Source organism: Megalobrama amblycephala, linkage group LG7 (assembly GCF_018812025.1).
Source record: "Megalobrama amblycephala isolate DHTTF-2021 linkage group LG7, ASM1881202v1, whole genome shotgun sequence".
In the NCBI taxonomy this organism is placed as follows: Eukaryota; Metazoa; Chordata; class Actinopteri; order Cypriniformes; family Xenocyprididae; genus Megalobrama; species Megalobrama amblycephala.
In genome coordinates this window covers 1,681,715-1,695,658 of record NC_063050.1, presented here as the reverse complement: position 1 = coordinate 1,695,658, position 13,944 = coordinate 1,681,715, and the positions used below count along the sequence as shown (strand labels likewise).

Below are 13,944 nucleotides of genomic sequence, written 5' to 3'. Positions count from 1 at the left end.
ACACACACACACACACACACACACACATCACACTGGGACACACACACTACACACTTGGGAGTGAAGATGATTTCTGCTGTACTGGAGAATCCTCACTGTAAACTGGAGACACTGAAGTAAGATCGTTTCTCTGATAGTCACATGATCTGGTGCTCAGAGAGACATATTTTTAAATAGTTCATAGTGAGACCAAAACTAAACTAAACTAATGAAATAATAAATAGTACAAAAACAAATAAACTCTATCAATAAACATGATGATGAAAAAAGAGGTGCAGAAAGAAGCAAAATGAAGAATGTTAATTTGTGATAACTGAAGATGAATCTCATTAAATTCACATTATATTGTCTCCATCTATAACACTGTTAGTGTGAACATGATTGGATGAATATTAGCTACATTATATCATACAGAGATGCTTTATTAGTTATCTTTAAAACATATATGGGCTTCTGAGAGAGTGAAGAGTGTGTCATTGTTCTCTACAGGTTGATGTGTTGTGGTGTCACAGATAAAGGTTGTGCTGCTCTGGCTTCAGCTCTGAGATCAAACCCCTCACACCTGAGAAAACTGGCATCTGTCTATGAAATGATCTAGGAGACTCGGGAGTGAAGATGATTTCTCCTGTACTGGAGAATCCTCACTGTAAACTGGAGGACACTGTGGTAAGATCATCTCTATCATAAAGACTTGAAGTGAATAAGGATTAATATGTAGATAGTACATAAAAAAATATCCTTTGGCGTAAACCCCATCCGGCGGTTCAGTGACAGATTCCTGCTTGAACCGTCAGATCCTGCCGGCAGTAGAAGGAAGGGAGTGAGGAGTCTTCCTGAAAAAAGAAAATTTAGATCTAAATATATTATTATCCTGGGCAAAAGAAACTAAAACTAACAGTTAAATAAACCAAACAAACTACAAACCAGACAACAGACCACAGGTTACACTGAAGAGGGTTTTTTAAATCACAAATGTTTGGTGTAAATCAACTTATCTTGTAATGCTTGAGCAAACAGACCAACCTTTCAAAAGTGTGATCATTGCCTCAAAATGTGTATCTGCAGCTGAAAAGAGGGAAGTTTTGTGTGGTTCACCTGAATAATTTTTACATGAATAATGTGACCAAAATAAATCATGATAACAAAATATTTCGATATCTATAGAAATCTTGAAAAAAAATGCTATCAGTCAAATTGATCTTTAAATTATTTATTTATTTATTTATTTATTGATTTATTTATTGAAGAATCACACCATCACATACCAGTTTGAAATAACTTCCTTCTGTCAGTACTGAAAATCTGTCCTTAAATACAAGTACTGTTACATTGCTGAATACTCAATTACAAGTAAAATTACTGGTGTGAAAAAGTACTGAAGTAAAAGTACAAAGTACTCTTCTCAAAAACTACTCAGAGTACTAGTTACTGGTTACTTTTTAGCTGGCGATATTTAATGAATTACTGTACTAATATATATTCAATCAAATCATAGATCTCTGTAGAAAATAGTAAAGTTTTACCTTTTTGAATTAGTGTTCATGATACTGGAGTTTCTAACTTCAATACGATACCTTGAAAAATATCAATATTCAGTATCATTTTCAATACCATGGGGAAAACCGCAACATACTGTATACTGCCATATAGATATTTTAATATCTCAATTTTTGTCCATCCATTTTGTCAAGGCCATCATTATTTTCAAGCTTCAAAAAGCTCAAGACTCATTGTAACAGTAATCCATTTGAATGGAGCGTTTAATTCAAGTCTTCAGAAGAGACACGTCCACTTTATATGATGAACAGATCTTAATTTAGGATTTTGTTTACATATTTAAATGTTGATTAATTGCCATATAATCTCACGAAACATTTCTTCACTCTGTGTATTTGTCTTTACTATAGAGTAACTTTGTTGCAATAGCTTACATGCAGCACAAGAAAGATTGATTTCAAACTTGATTTCAAACTAAATTCAATTTACAAAAAAGACAAGTAAACATTAAATAAAAACAAATAAAACAAATTAACTCAATTCAGTTGAGGAAAATGACAACACTTATTTTTATATGCAGTGTGTCTTAAGAGAATATAATATGTTGTTTATTAAAATAAATTGAACATCAGAGGAGTTTGACCTGTAATGTCTGTACAATGTAGTGATGCAGTTAGACAGACTTGGTTATTTATATGTACAAATCATACAAATGCCTCATCCTGAAACATTTCTAACATTGTAAAGAAATTTAAGAGCTACCTTTGATTTTTCAAAGTCTTTCTGGTGCATTTCAGTTTCAGCCAATAATATTTCCTGAAACTTTTTTTTATTGGTCAGGCGTGGAGGTCTATTCTGATTGGTTGATAACTTTTGACAACGTTTAATCCAGAAGGAAAGAGAATTAAAGGGATAGTTCACCCCAAAATGAAGATCTGCTGTTGATCTACTCACCCTCAGACCATGAGAGATGAAGGTGACTGTTTTTCTTCAGTAGAAAACAGTAAAGAAGATCTTTAGCTGAAATCGTGGTCCTTGATCAGATACTGGCGCTGGATTATTTATTTACGTGTCATTATCATATGTGTATTATTCATCATTTTAAATATTATGGTTATCACCAATACCAGTATATTGTGACACACCTAATTAACATGATGATGATACTTCATTTTTAAATATCATGATTATCATCAATTTATTCGAAACACTGATTAAAGTCAATTAGTAAAATAAAACATAATAATTCCCAGAAATACCAAGAAATAAATCACTGCAATATGAAGGAAAAACAATTATTAATAAAACAAGATTGACATTGAATAAACTCTCATCAAAATAACATGAGCACCTCTGAATGCTGGAGAAACACAATCAGTGCTGATGTGCAGATATCAGTGTCATCATGTGATGTGTGAATATAATTACAGAGAAAGAGTCGATTATTAGCAGAGGTGGGAGCAAGTCACACGTGTTCAAGTCACAAGTGAGTCTCAAGTTCCTACCATCAAGTCTCAAACAAATCTCAAGTCACAGTGAACACAAACAGGTCAAGTCGAGTCCTGCTAAGAGTCAAGTTACAACACCAAACAGAGACAAGTAGAGTTTATATTGACCTCGAACTTATTTATTTTTCCTTCAGAAATTATGAACTTTCATACTTTTATGCCATAATATTAATAATAATAATATAATTTATTATAGTACTTATTCACAATTATTACAATTTTGAATTATTATTATAACAATAATACGTAAAATGTTGAAGGTTAATTCACAAGTGTGATGCATTAATTATATTGGTTTATTAGTAAATGTCATTTTATTTAACTTTGCTTAAATATATTTTATGGAATATCACCGGCAGGGAAGTGACAGAAATTAACTTTACATTAAGAGCCAATATTTGACTTATTAAACTGATTTTCAGGGACATTTTTAAACATTTTCAAACCAAAAGGGATTTTTTAACCATGTTAATGTATATGTAATCTTAAAAGTGAATGCATTTACACTGCAATTACAACAGCATTAAACATGTTGAGATTAAATTTAGATTAGAATTTTGAATATAGAAAAAAATGAGATGGGGTAAAAATTATATATTATACTTTTAATTGACCCTTCGCCGGGAGTTTGATGACAAGCTATCTAACCAATCAGAACGCAAATCCACCATTTTGTCCGACAAAGCAGTCAGGAGTCAGATTAACCTTGGTGGACTTAAACTTGAAAAATGGTGTGTATTGACGTCTTTCTGCATTTGAAACAACTTTCCTTCTCATGTTCATTCATGTTTATTTGATGCTAAAAATGAACTAGTAGATGATCGGTTTACGAGCCTCTTGAACTGAGGAGCTACAGCGATCTGTCACGACACATTAAAGAGCCACAAAACGGTTTTTATTGTTTTAATTTTTTTTTTTTTTTTAAACTACACATTTTGAAAGCTCAGACTTTGTTTAATATTATAAGTAACCTGCTGTCTTGTCTGTCGACATGTTGTCAGTGTCCTCTATGCTCCACAGTAGTTTTCACTCTGTGTGGCGTGACAGCACCATGGCTTTTCGGACAAAGCAACAGTAACTGAAATTATGAAATTAAAACAGCCAGTAGGTGGCAGTAAATCACTGTCTTAATGAATGAGTCATAGAAGCATTCATTAAACTGATTCAAAATGGCCGATTCATTCTGGAACGAAGCAAGTGACTGAATCACTGAATCACTGAACCGATTCGTTCAAAACTCCAGATTCATTCAGTAATGAAACACCACTGTGTGTTGGTGCTGCAGAGACACATGCCTCTTTTGCTGTGGCTTGTTTGAGATATTGTTGTTGTGAGAAATAGAGCAAAAACATTTAACTTTTAGTTCACTGAACTATTGTATAAAATTAATATCACATTAGCAGCCGTGCTAGTATTCTGGAAATATTGCTTAAATATCATATGTTAAAGATAAAAAGCTCATACTAGGGCCATTTTGGGGCCATCATATCTTGAATTTTGGGTGCATTTTATTAATTCTGGTGTCATTTGTAATAATGTCTGACCCTGCTTTATACAGGAACATCAATAAATCACTGGTATATCATTAACAGTTTTGTGTATTGTTTTCTGTCACTAGAAAGAGTGAAGTATTTGGCATTAAAGCACAATGATTTAAAATAAAACGTGCCAAATCTCAGTGAATTTACATTACATTAATTATAAAACATGCCATCATTAATTATCATTTTAATATACTGACAACCTTAAGCTACAGTTGAAAAAATAATTTTTTATAAAGTTTTGACCAAATTTTGTATGTGTTTTGACCATTTTTTCTCTCTAGATTTAGTCAAATTAACTAACAAACAGGTTAGCTTACATGCTTTCCTTTGTGAAGTTGGAGGTTGTGATGGTCGTGTCCGATCGATACCCCTTGACAGTTTTTATGCTGCAAATCTCCTTTTATAAATATTGTCTGTTTCGAAGTGTTTATATCCAACAGAAACAATGTTGGGAGATCTTCTTCCCTCTGTATTTAGCGCTCTCACCCGCTGTATGTTTTTCTGTGCTTGTGCAGCGTCACGTGATTGAGCAAACTCTGATCTTCTGTAGCTTATTTTGATAAAAATCAATTTAATTACTTTAGTTGTTATTAAGTCATTCTCAAGTCATTGGATCTCAAGTCAAAGTCATTTTCTTCATTTAGTCAAGCAAGTGTAAAGTCCTTAACACTGAGGTCTGAGGTATCGCCGGCGATACCACCACGTTTTTTTCTTACCAGTGTGAAAGAGACTCAAAATTAGGGTGGCCATACATCCGGATTTTGGCCGGACAGTCCGGATTTTAAGCCCCCTGTCCGGCGTCCGGCGCAGCCTCAAGCCGGACACTCATTTGTCCTCCTTTTTAGAGTTGCGCTGAATCAGCCTAAAAAACCCGCTCTAGAATCTTTATTAGGACGCAGCAGCATAGCGTCTAATGCCGTAAGATCTCTGGTCAAACAAACGATTGGCTGAAAGCGGTATCAAATAAATATCTGATATATCATTGGTTAAAAACGTAAACAAGCCTCCACATGCTGGCTATGTCATATCATCACGTTAACATGCCGAAACGTCAGACCTTGTTTAATCCGGATTGGACAAAAGAGCACGAATTTATAGCAAAAAGCAGCAGAGACGCTTTTCATGGATTTTGCACACTGTGTCGCTGTGAAGTGGACGTTAGTAGTCAAGGGAAAGCCGCCATTGACCAACATGCCAGCACGGAAAAACATAAAAGTAACCGACGAGCTGCAGGTACGTCTTCCCTGAGGTCATTTTTTCGAGAAGCATCATCACCTCAGGATGACAAAATCTCCACTGCAGAGCTTTGTAAAGTCTATCATGCAGTCAAGTCATCATCAGTCATACAGGAGTGTCGACTGTGGAGTGAAAGTGGACAGAGAGATCTTTAGTGACTCTACAGCTAAGGGGATGACCTGTGGGAAAACAAAAGCTAAGGCTTTGTGTGAGAATGTCCTAGCGCCCTACTCTGTACATATACATTCAGATTACATCACATTAAACAATCTGCCTTTTTCAGTGGCAACGGACGCATCAAACAGAGGTACAACCAAGTTTTTCCCGATTGTACTGAGATATTTGCACTTTGAGGAAGGTGTGCAACATGCACTGTCAGATTTTTATAGTGACAGCAACGAAACTTCAGAGGCTATAACAAACCAGCTGCTGGCTAAACTGGAGATGTCTGGTCTTGATGTGAAAAACATGTCTGCATATGCAGCAGACAACGCCAGTGTCAACTATGGAAAACACAACAGTGTTTATCAGAAATTGAAACTGGCTCAGAAGGATGTGCTACCTGCAAATTGTTTAGCCCATATCCTACACAATGCAACAAGATATGCAGCAGGCAGCCTGGATTTTGATGTTGAAAATGCTGTGCTCAAGGTTCACAGCCATTTTAGCATGTCAGCAAGCAGAACAGCACAGTTGAAGGAATTCTGTGAGTTTGTGGAAGTGGAAGAATGCAACCTGCTACGGCATTTCGTCACAAGGTGGTTGTCCTGCTTCCATCTATTGACAGAATACTGAAGTATTGGAAGCCCCTGACCAGCTACTTTCAGAGTGAAGGTGAGGAGCAATGCTCCCAGTTTTTGTGGAAATGTTTTGGAGAGGAAAGCATCGAAGTGTCTGAGACATATTTTCTTTTCCTCAGTCACATTCTAAAAGTGTTCTCAGACACCATTGAAGCACTTGAGGCCAAATCGTTCAGCATAACGTGTTTAAGGTAATGACTGAACTGAAACAGAAACTTGAGAGAAGGATGACGGACAGGTTCTTTGGCTTTACTGTGAACAGCAGACTCAAGCAGCTACCCCCTTACCTGGCAAATAAATGTGTGGAGGATTTTCTTGGTTTCTATGAAAGAGCCGAGAAATACATAAGTGAAAGATATGACTTCTCTGAGAACAGCTTTCATAGCAAAGTGGCAAAGCTTGACCTCACAACTGCTGTGTCATATGAAGAATACAGTGATGCTGTCCAGGCCTGCGATCTGAAAGACATTGATATGGATGGACTGTATGAGGAATATGCCATGGTGAAAGCTTCCTTCACTTCTCCGGAAAGGGAAGGTTGCCATAGTGAGGAGCGATATCTGAAACTGTTTTCCAAAGCAGATGAACCACTTGTGAATCTCAGGAAGATCAGCGGCTATATTTTCTCCATCCCATGCAGCAATGCACACACAGAACGAGTCTTTTCAATGATGACATCTGCATGGAGAAATGAGAGGAATTGTCTGGATGTGGACAGCGTCAAGGCTGAGCTCCAAGTTTGTGTCAATTTCACCTTTTCCTGCACAGATATGTACAAGAAGTTCCTTGGAAACAAAAAACTATTGGATGCATCCAGGAAAGGGCAGAAGTATTGCAGATAGACAATCAACTATTTGGTTGAAAATTTATTCGTCACACAGTTCGTACAGGTCATTTTATCTCACAGTTCCTCTGCCCAGTGCAGATATAAAATACCATCGGATATCATCACAGATTTACCTCCAGACACGGTCAAAAAATTTTGTGCTTCCCTCTAATTACACACCTGCCCTTTTTTACTCTTTGCCTACCTATATACTCCCTTAGGCCAATACTCCACCCAGTGGTCAAAAAACAGAATTACAGACATAATGGCTCTTACATTGTTAATTAATAGTTTATAAACTGTAGTTAATACATTAATAGACTATATGCGGAAAATTAGTTCTTCATTCATTGTTATTGTTTAATTAGCTCATATGTAAAGAGTTAGATAATGTTTTGTTAAAAACTTATTAACCATAAAGAGTTCTTACTTTAGATTAGGTCATGGAAAGACTGAAAATATCATTAAGTGCTTTAATACAGCCTTTATTGGAAATTAATTACATTAGTATCAAGAGTTCCTTAAAATGTTTACAAATACATTAATCACACACACACACACACACACACACACATTTGTTTTTGTGAATTGTGGGGTCATGCCATATGCGTAATGGTTTTTATACTGTACAAACTGTATTTTCTATCCCCCCTACACTACCCCTACCCCTAAACCTACCCATCACAGGAAACTGTGCACACTTTTACTTTCTCACAAAAACTCATTCTGTGTGATTTATAAGCCTTTTGAAAAGTGGGGACATGGAGTAATGTAACTTTTTGTAATACTTATGTCATACCCATGTCATTATACACATTTGTGTCCTGATATGTCAATAAACGCACACACACACACACACACACACACACACACACATTGGGTTTCAATGTTTTATGGTGACTTAATATATGGTGCTTAATGTGTGTTGATCTGATCTGAGAGAGTGAAGAGTGTGTCATTGTTCTCTACAGGTTGAGTTATTGTGGTGTCACAGATGAAGGTTGTGCTGCTCTGGCTTCAGCTCTGAGATCAAACCCCTCACACCTGAGATATCTGGATCTGTCTGGGAATAATCTAGGAGACTCGGGAGTGAAGCTGCTCTCTGATCTGGAGAATGATCCACATTATAAATTGGAGACACTAATGTAAGAATAGTTTTTAACAATTTTCATCATCATATTTTCATATAAAGTTTAAATGGCTGTTTTACTCACTAGAAATTAAAGGAAATTGTACCAGGTTCAGTAACAGCACATGTGTGTGAATATTGTGTCTGAGATCATCAGATAATGAGTCTTAAATTCAGCTTCAGTTTCTGTAGGTCTCTGAACTTTAAACTGTTTAAATTGAGTTTAATTCTGCTCATAGTGTTGTGACTGATTGTGAAAATAATATTAATGTTATTTCCAGCTTTTACCCTTTAACTGTCTCTGTGTGTGTGATAATCTGAGGTTTGGGTTTGTAGAAACTCATAATGTAATAACTGCACATAATGTAATAAGTATTATATTATTATTGTAATAAAATGTTCATAATGTCACAATTTTCTCAAAATGTAATGAAATCTTGAGCTCAATGTAATAACTTTTTTTTTTTACATTATGAGAAAATTATTACATTATAAACTCACCAAACACATTGTCATATTGTCATAATTGTAACCGCTTTAAAAACATAAAACCACGTTATCTGCTTCAGCCAATCACAGTACAGAGTACAAGTTTAGCAAACATTTCTTCATCAGAGGGCATGTTGACCAAACCAAACTGTTTTAACAGAGGTGTGTAGACTCTTTATAGCCACTGTACATGACTGTAAGTTATACTGTATTTTTCAACATGTCCTCTGATGTACATTCAGGATTTGTTTTGCTGTAACTTGCATTAAAGTGAAGAAATCTTTGCTAAACTTGTGCTCTGTGCTGCGATTGGCTGAAGCAGGTAATGTGATCTATCACACACACACACACACACACACACACACACACACACACACACACACACACACACACACACACACACACACACACACATTGATACCGTGAGGGTTTTTTTATACACAGCATTTGTACAGTGTTGGTATTTAACTGTCATTTAACAGTATGTAAACATTATATATATAGTAATAATAATCATATTATTAATAATAATAATAATAATAATAATATCAGTAATCTGGTGGATTTTCTAGGCAGGTTAAGATTGTATTTAAATTTTAAAATGTACTGTAAGGGAATACCAATGCTTTATGTTTAAAAAAAATATAATAATAATAATCATAATAATTGGATGAATATTAAAATCTGTTGCATTTTGCAGGTAGTTTAAGACTGGAATTTATTTATTTATTTATTTTTTTAAAGAGAATACTATTTTCAGTTATGATAATATGATGAGTTTATAATGTAATACATTTTTCATAATGTAAAAATGATTACATTATAAGCTCAAGATTTTATTTTGTTTTGATAAAATCATTACATTATGAACAATTTATTACAATAATAATGTAATACTTATTACATTAATGTGCAGTTATTACATTATAAGTTACAACATCTTAAATTTGTAGTGGAGTGTAATGATCATTTCTGCTGGTTCTGGATCAGCTGTCCGTTGTGTGAAAGTGACCTTTCATGACCTCTTGATTTTGTAAAGTGACTTTGAGCATCAGACAGAAGCTATATTATCATGAATTGATAAAGCTTATCTAGTTTTCTTAGGAAAAGATGTGACAGACGTAATGTTTCATTCTGCACATGTGACTGTTTGTGTTTTATTTTAGCACATGACAGTCTGATCTCCTCATGTTCATCTGATGGTGAATAAGGATCCACTACAGAGACTCACAGTCAACAGAATCAACAGACTGAAGATACAGTGACTTCACTGTTATAAATTAAGATTCATTTAGATTTCAACGATCCTCTGACAGACCTGATGAGGTGGCAGTGAAGCACCTTTTATTTCAGAGCAGCAAATTACAGTTTCTCATTCATTGATTAATCATTTTATTTGTATAAACACAGTATAAATTCAAAAAGGCTGAAGTTTTGTTACAGAGAATATATAGAGTCTGAATATATTTGTGTTTGTGTTTTACCAGCAGAGGGAGACAAAGACTAATGAATTAATTTTTCATAATTATGGAGAGAGAAAAAACAGTTCAAGCTCACAATACAAACTATAGTTTTATTACAGTTATAGTTGTATTACATTTGCATTAATGTATTTAGTATGTCTTTGTAAAATAATTAATGGTGGTAGCATTCATTAAAGTGTCGACTCGTAGGCACAATATGTAGGATTGTTGGATTAAAATATGATATCCAAAAACCACTAGATCAGTGTTATATGTTTTGTTGACTTGTGTACTTACATTATCCCAGATGTTTCCAAGAATGCTTAAATCCAGAGAAATAAGTAATTTTAATCAGTACACGGACCATGTGTCGCTTATCAATGACATCATATCTGTGTTACCCTTGATTTTGTAGAAACCATGAAAACACCAAAGACACTTTAATATATTATGTGTTTTAGTTTTCTGTCAATGAATGTATCCAAACAGTTTTAGCAGACAAGTGAACAACTGTTTGGATACATTCACTGACAGAAAACTAATCATTGTTATATAGCTCAACACGTTTAGTCTTATTGTTTAAATCTATTGTCCTCGATTGTCCGCAAGTACCATGTTTTTAATCATGCCTCAAACACTATTTTGTTAAGTAGCTAACATAGCTTACAGCATAATTATTTTTTTCTCCATCATAAAATACATTTTAAAATGAATTGCCATTTATCAACACAAGCCATCCAGTATTTAATATGATATTGTAAAATCGATCTATCTTACTGCAGTGTGTAACAGTGTCTCACAGCAGCCGAGCGAACGCACAGAGTAACATTATAACATCATTTTAACACTCTCAAATGTGTCTAATATGATAAACAGAGCTGTATTACCTCATACTCATGACCGGAAGCAGCGACTGCAGCATAATAAAATCTTGAGACTGAAATTGAATTTAACTTCAAATTCTCAGATTTGAACCATGTGCAGTGAGACAAATATATCGATAATATATATTTTTCTTTTGGAAAAGACATTGATTTAATTGAAGTAAAAAAGGTGACATATTTAAGACTAGGTTGCAATTCATTTGTGACATTTTATACCAAAAGAAAGATGAAGAGGGACATTGAAAAAATAAATGCACAATAGACTCTCTTTCACAATTAGGGCCTACAAACATAACATTTGTGATAGCAAAGACTAGATATAGAAAGACGGATCACTCCTATTAGTTATGAATGGGAGAAACTGCAACTTGGTGGAATACGTAAAAAAAAAAAAAAACGGTCTAAAGTAAAAGAGCCAATCGCTGATTGATAAAGTCTTTGCGTCACTGCAGCTGCCGTTAGAAGCTCCGGTGTTACAATATATTCGGTTTCTGAAATAGAGACAGAGCGACACGCGTCATAATCTGAAACAAAAACAAAACAATCATACACCAGAATAAAGATGCCCAGGGTCTCTGATCACCTGTGAACGTGCCTTAGTCCTGCTGCAGGAGGTATGAAGACTGCAGATGAGAACAGAGTAGCAATAAACTGCAATGTCTGTAAGATACCTGAGACAGTGCTACAGGAAGACAGAAGGACAGCTGATTGTCCTTCCAGTGCCAAACCACATGTAACTATAAGTCCCACCAGACATGTTTGAGAATGTGAATTGCCTTGATGGAAGAGTGGAGTAACATCTCACAGCAAGTTCTAGCAAATCTGGTGCTGAGGATGAGACAGACTTTCAGATGTTCATCAAATGTCTATGAAATTTGTTCAGTTTATGTCTCCGTTGTTGAATCTTTTTGTTTGTACAAATATTACACGTTAAGTAATTTGCTGGAAAACAGTTGAAAGTGAAAAACTCAATGTGCACCAATATTGATTGAATAATAATCAAGAAATTAAGGTTGACATTGAATATTCACACCAGTCTATACCTTATTTTTATTAGGACACAGATACATTTGTAGAGGTTTATTTCAAGTTGTCAACACTATGCAGTAGTCACAGAATGACAACGAAGAAAGCAGACTAATCAAACTATTTAAAAAAAAATTAAAATAAATAAAGCCTCAAATAATAATAATAAAAAAGCTAAACATAAAACACATTAGTGCAAAACAAGGTTATTGGCTCATGTTTGCTCTGTATCCTTACGTTAACCGTTTATCTGAATGCCTGTCCTCTACTCAATCAGGCAAAATAGCTTAGACGATTTATCATATTACACAAACTATACATTGTTTCGAACATGTGAACTGTTGCGTAACATTGTATATTTTATTACCTTTTCGAAATAATCTATTAAACCGTTGCAATTTGAGGAGCGTGTACGAATATTTTCAGTTCCATTCGCTTGCGCGTTGTTTCAAGGACACGCCCACAATAGCAGGATATCATGAATATTCGCGTAAGCGCCACCCAGTGGAACAGAATATTTCAGGAACCGAATATATTGTAACACCTGTTCCCATAGAAACCCGAGACTCGCGCTTATAACTGCACTAGCCTGAAAAATAACCTTTTTTGAGCATAAGAAACAACATTTATGGGACAGTTCATGTCAGATAGGACGTGGCCTTGGATGCCTGAAATAGCTCATAGCTATATATATATATATATATATGTGTGTGTGTGTGTGTGTGTGTGTGTATTTTATATATATATACATATATATATATTTGTTAAACAATACAGACTAAGAACTCCCCAAAAATATTCCCACACAAATGAGGGAAACATATTAACCCACACAAATTTTGATGGGGGAGAAGAGATATGAACAAAGAGAGATCTAATCGACTGGTTACTGCACTTATTCATTAAATTAAACTGATCTATGGAGACCTTCCTGCAGTGTTACACCAAGTGCCCTGATTTCTGAACAGAGATTGTGAATTCATGACAATATTCTTAAACTGAAATATGACACTTAAATTCAAGACATGGTTCATTAATACTCAAAAGTTGACCATTAGAATTCAACAGCTGACCAGCTTATAATATATCTGTCATGTTTTGAGTTTATACATTCATGTTTTTGATCTCTTTTGTCTGAGTTTCTTTGTTAATCTTCTAGGTTGTTCGTTAGTTCTGTCACATGCTTGTTTGTCACCATGGTTACTGATTGATTTGAGTATTCTGTTCAGGTGTGTCTTGTTAATTTGCTCCCTTGTTTTCCATGTATATAATCCCTGTTTCAGTTTGCTCCTTGTCCGTCTTAAGCGGTTCAGTTGTTATATTCACCTGTTTCTCTAGTCTTCTGTTCAACTTCAGAGCTGTCTAGTGGGTGGAGCTGACAGGTCTGGATGGCACTGAGACAATGGGATAACCAGTGGAGGTTAAATAATATAGGTGTAAGTTACTTAGATTTAGTGTAAGTGTAAGTAAGCAGAATTTTGAATATATTGCAAGCGGGAGATAGAGTGTGCTGGTAGTCCAGATAAAAAGAGCATTACAGTA

At 34.9% G+C, this 13,944-nt stretch overlaps 1 protein-coding gene across 3 annotated transcripts in view; it reads left to right on the top strand.

The window, feature by feature from the left end:
• The window catches only part of LOC125271014 (protein NLRC3-like), a 224,362-nt gene that overhangs the window by 48,150 nt on the left and 162,268 nt on the right, over positions 1 to 13,944 (top strand). The gene's annotated exons all lie outside the window — the stretch shown is intronic.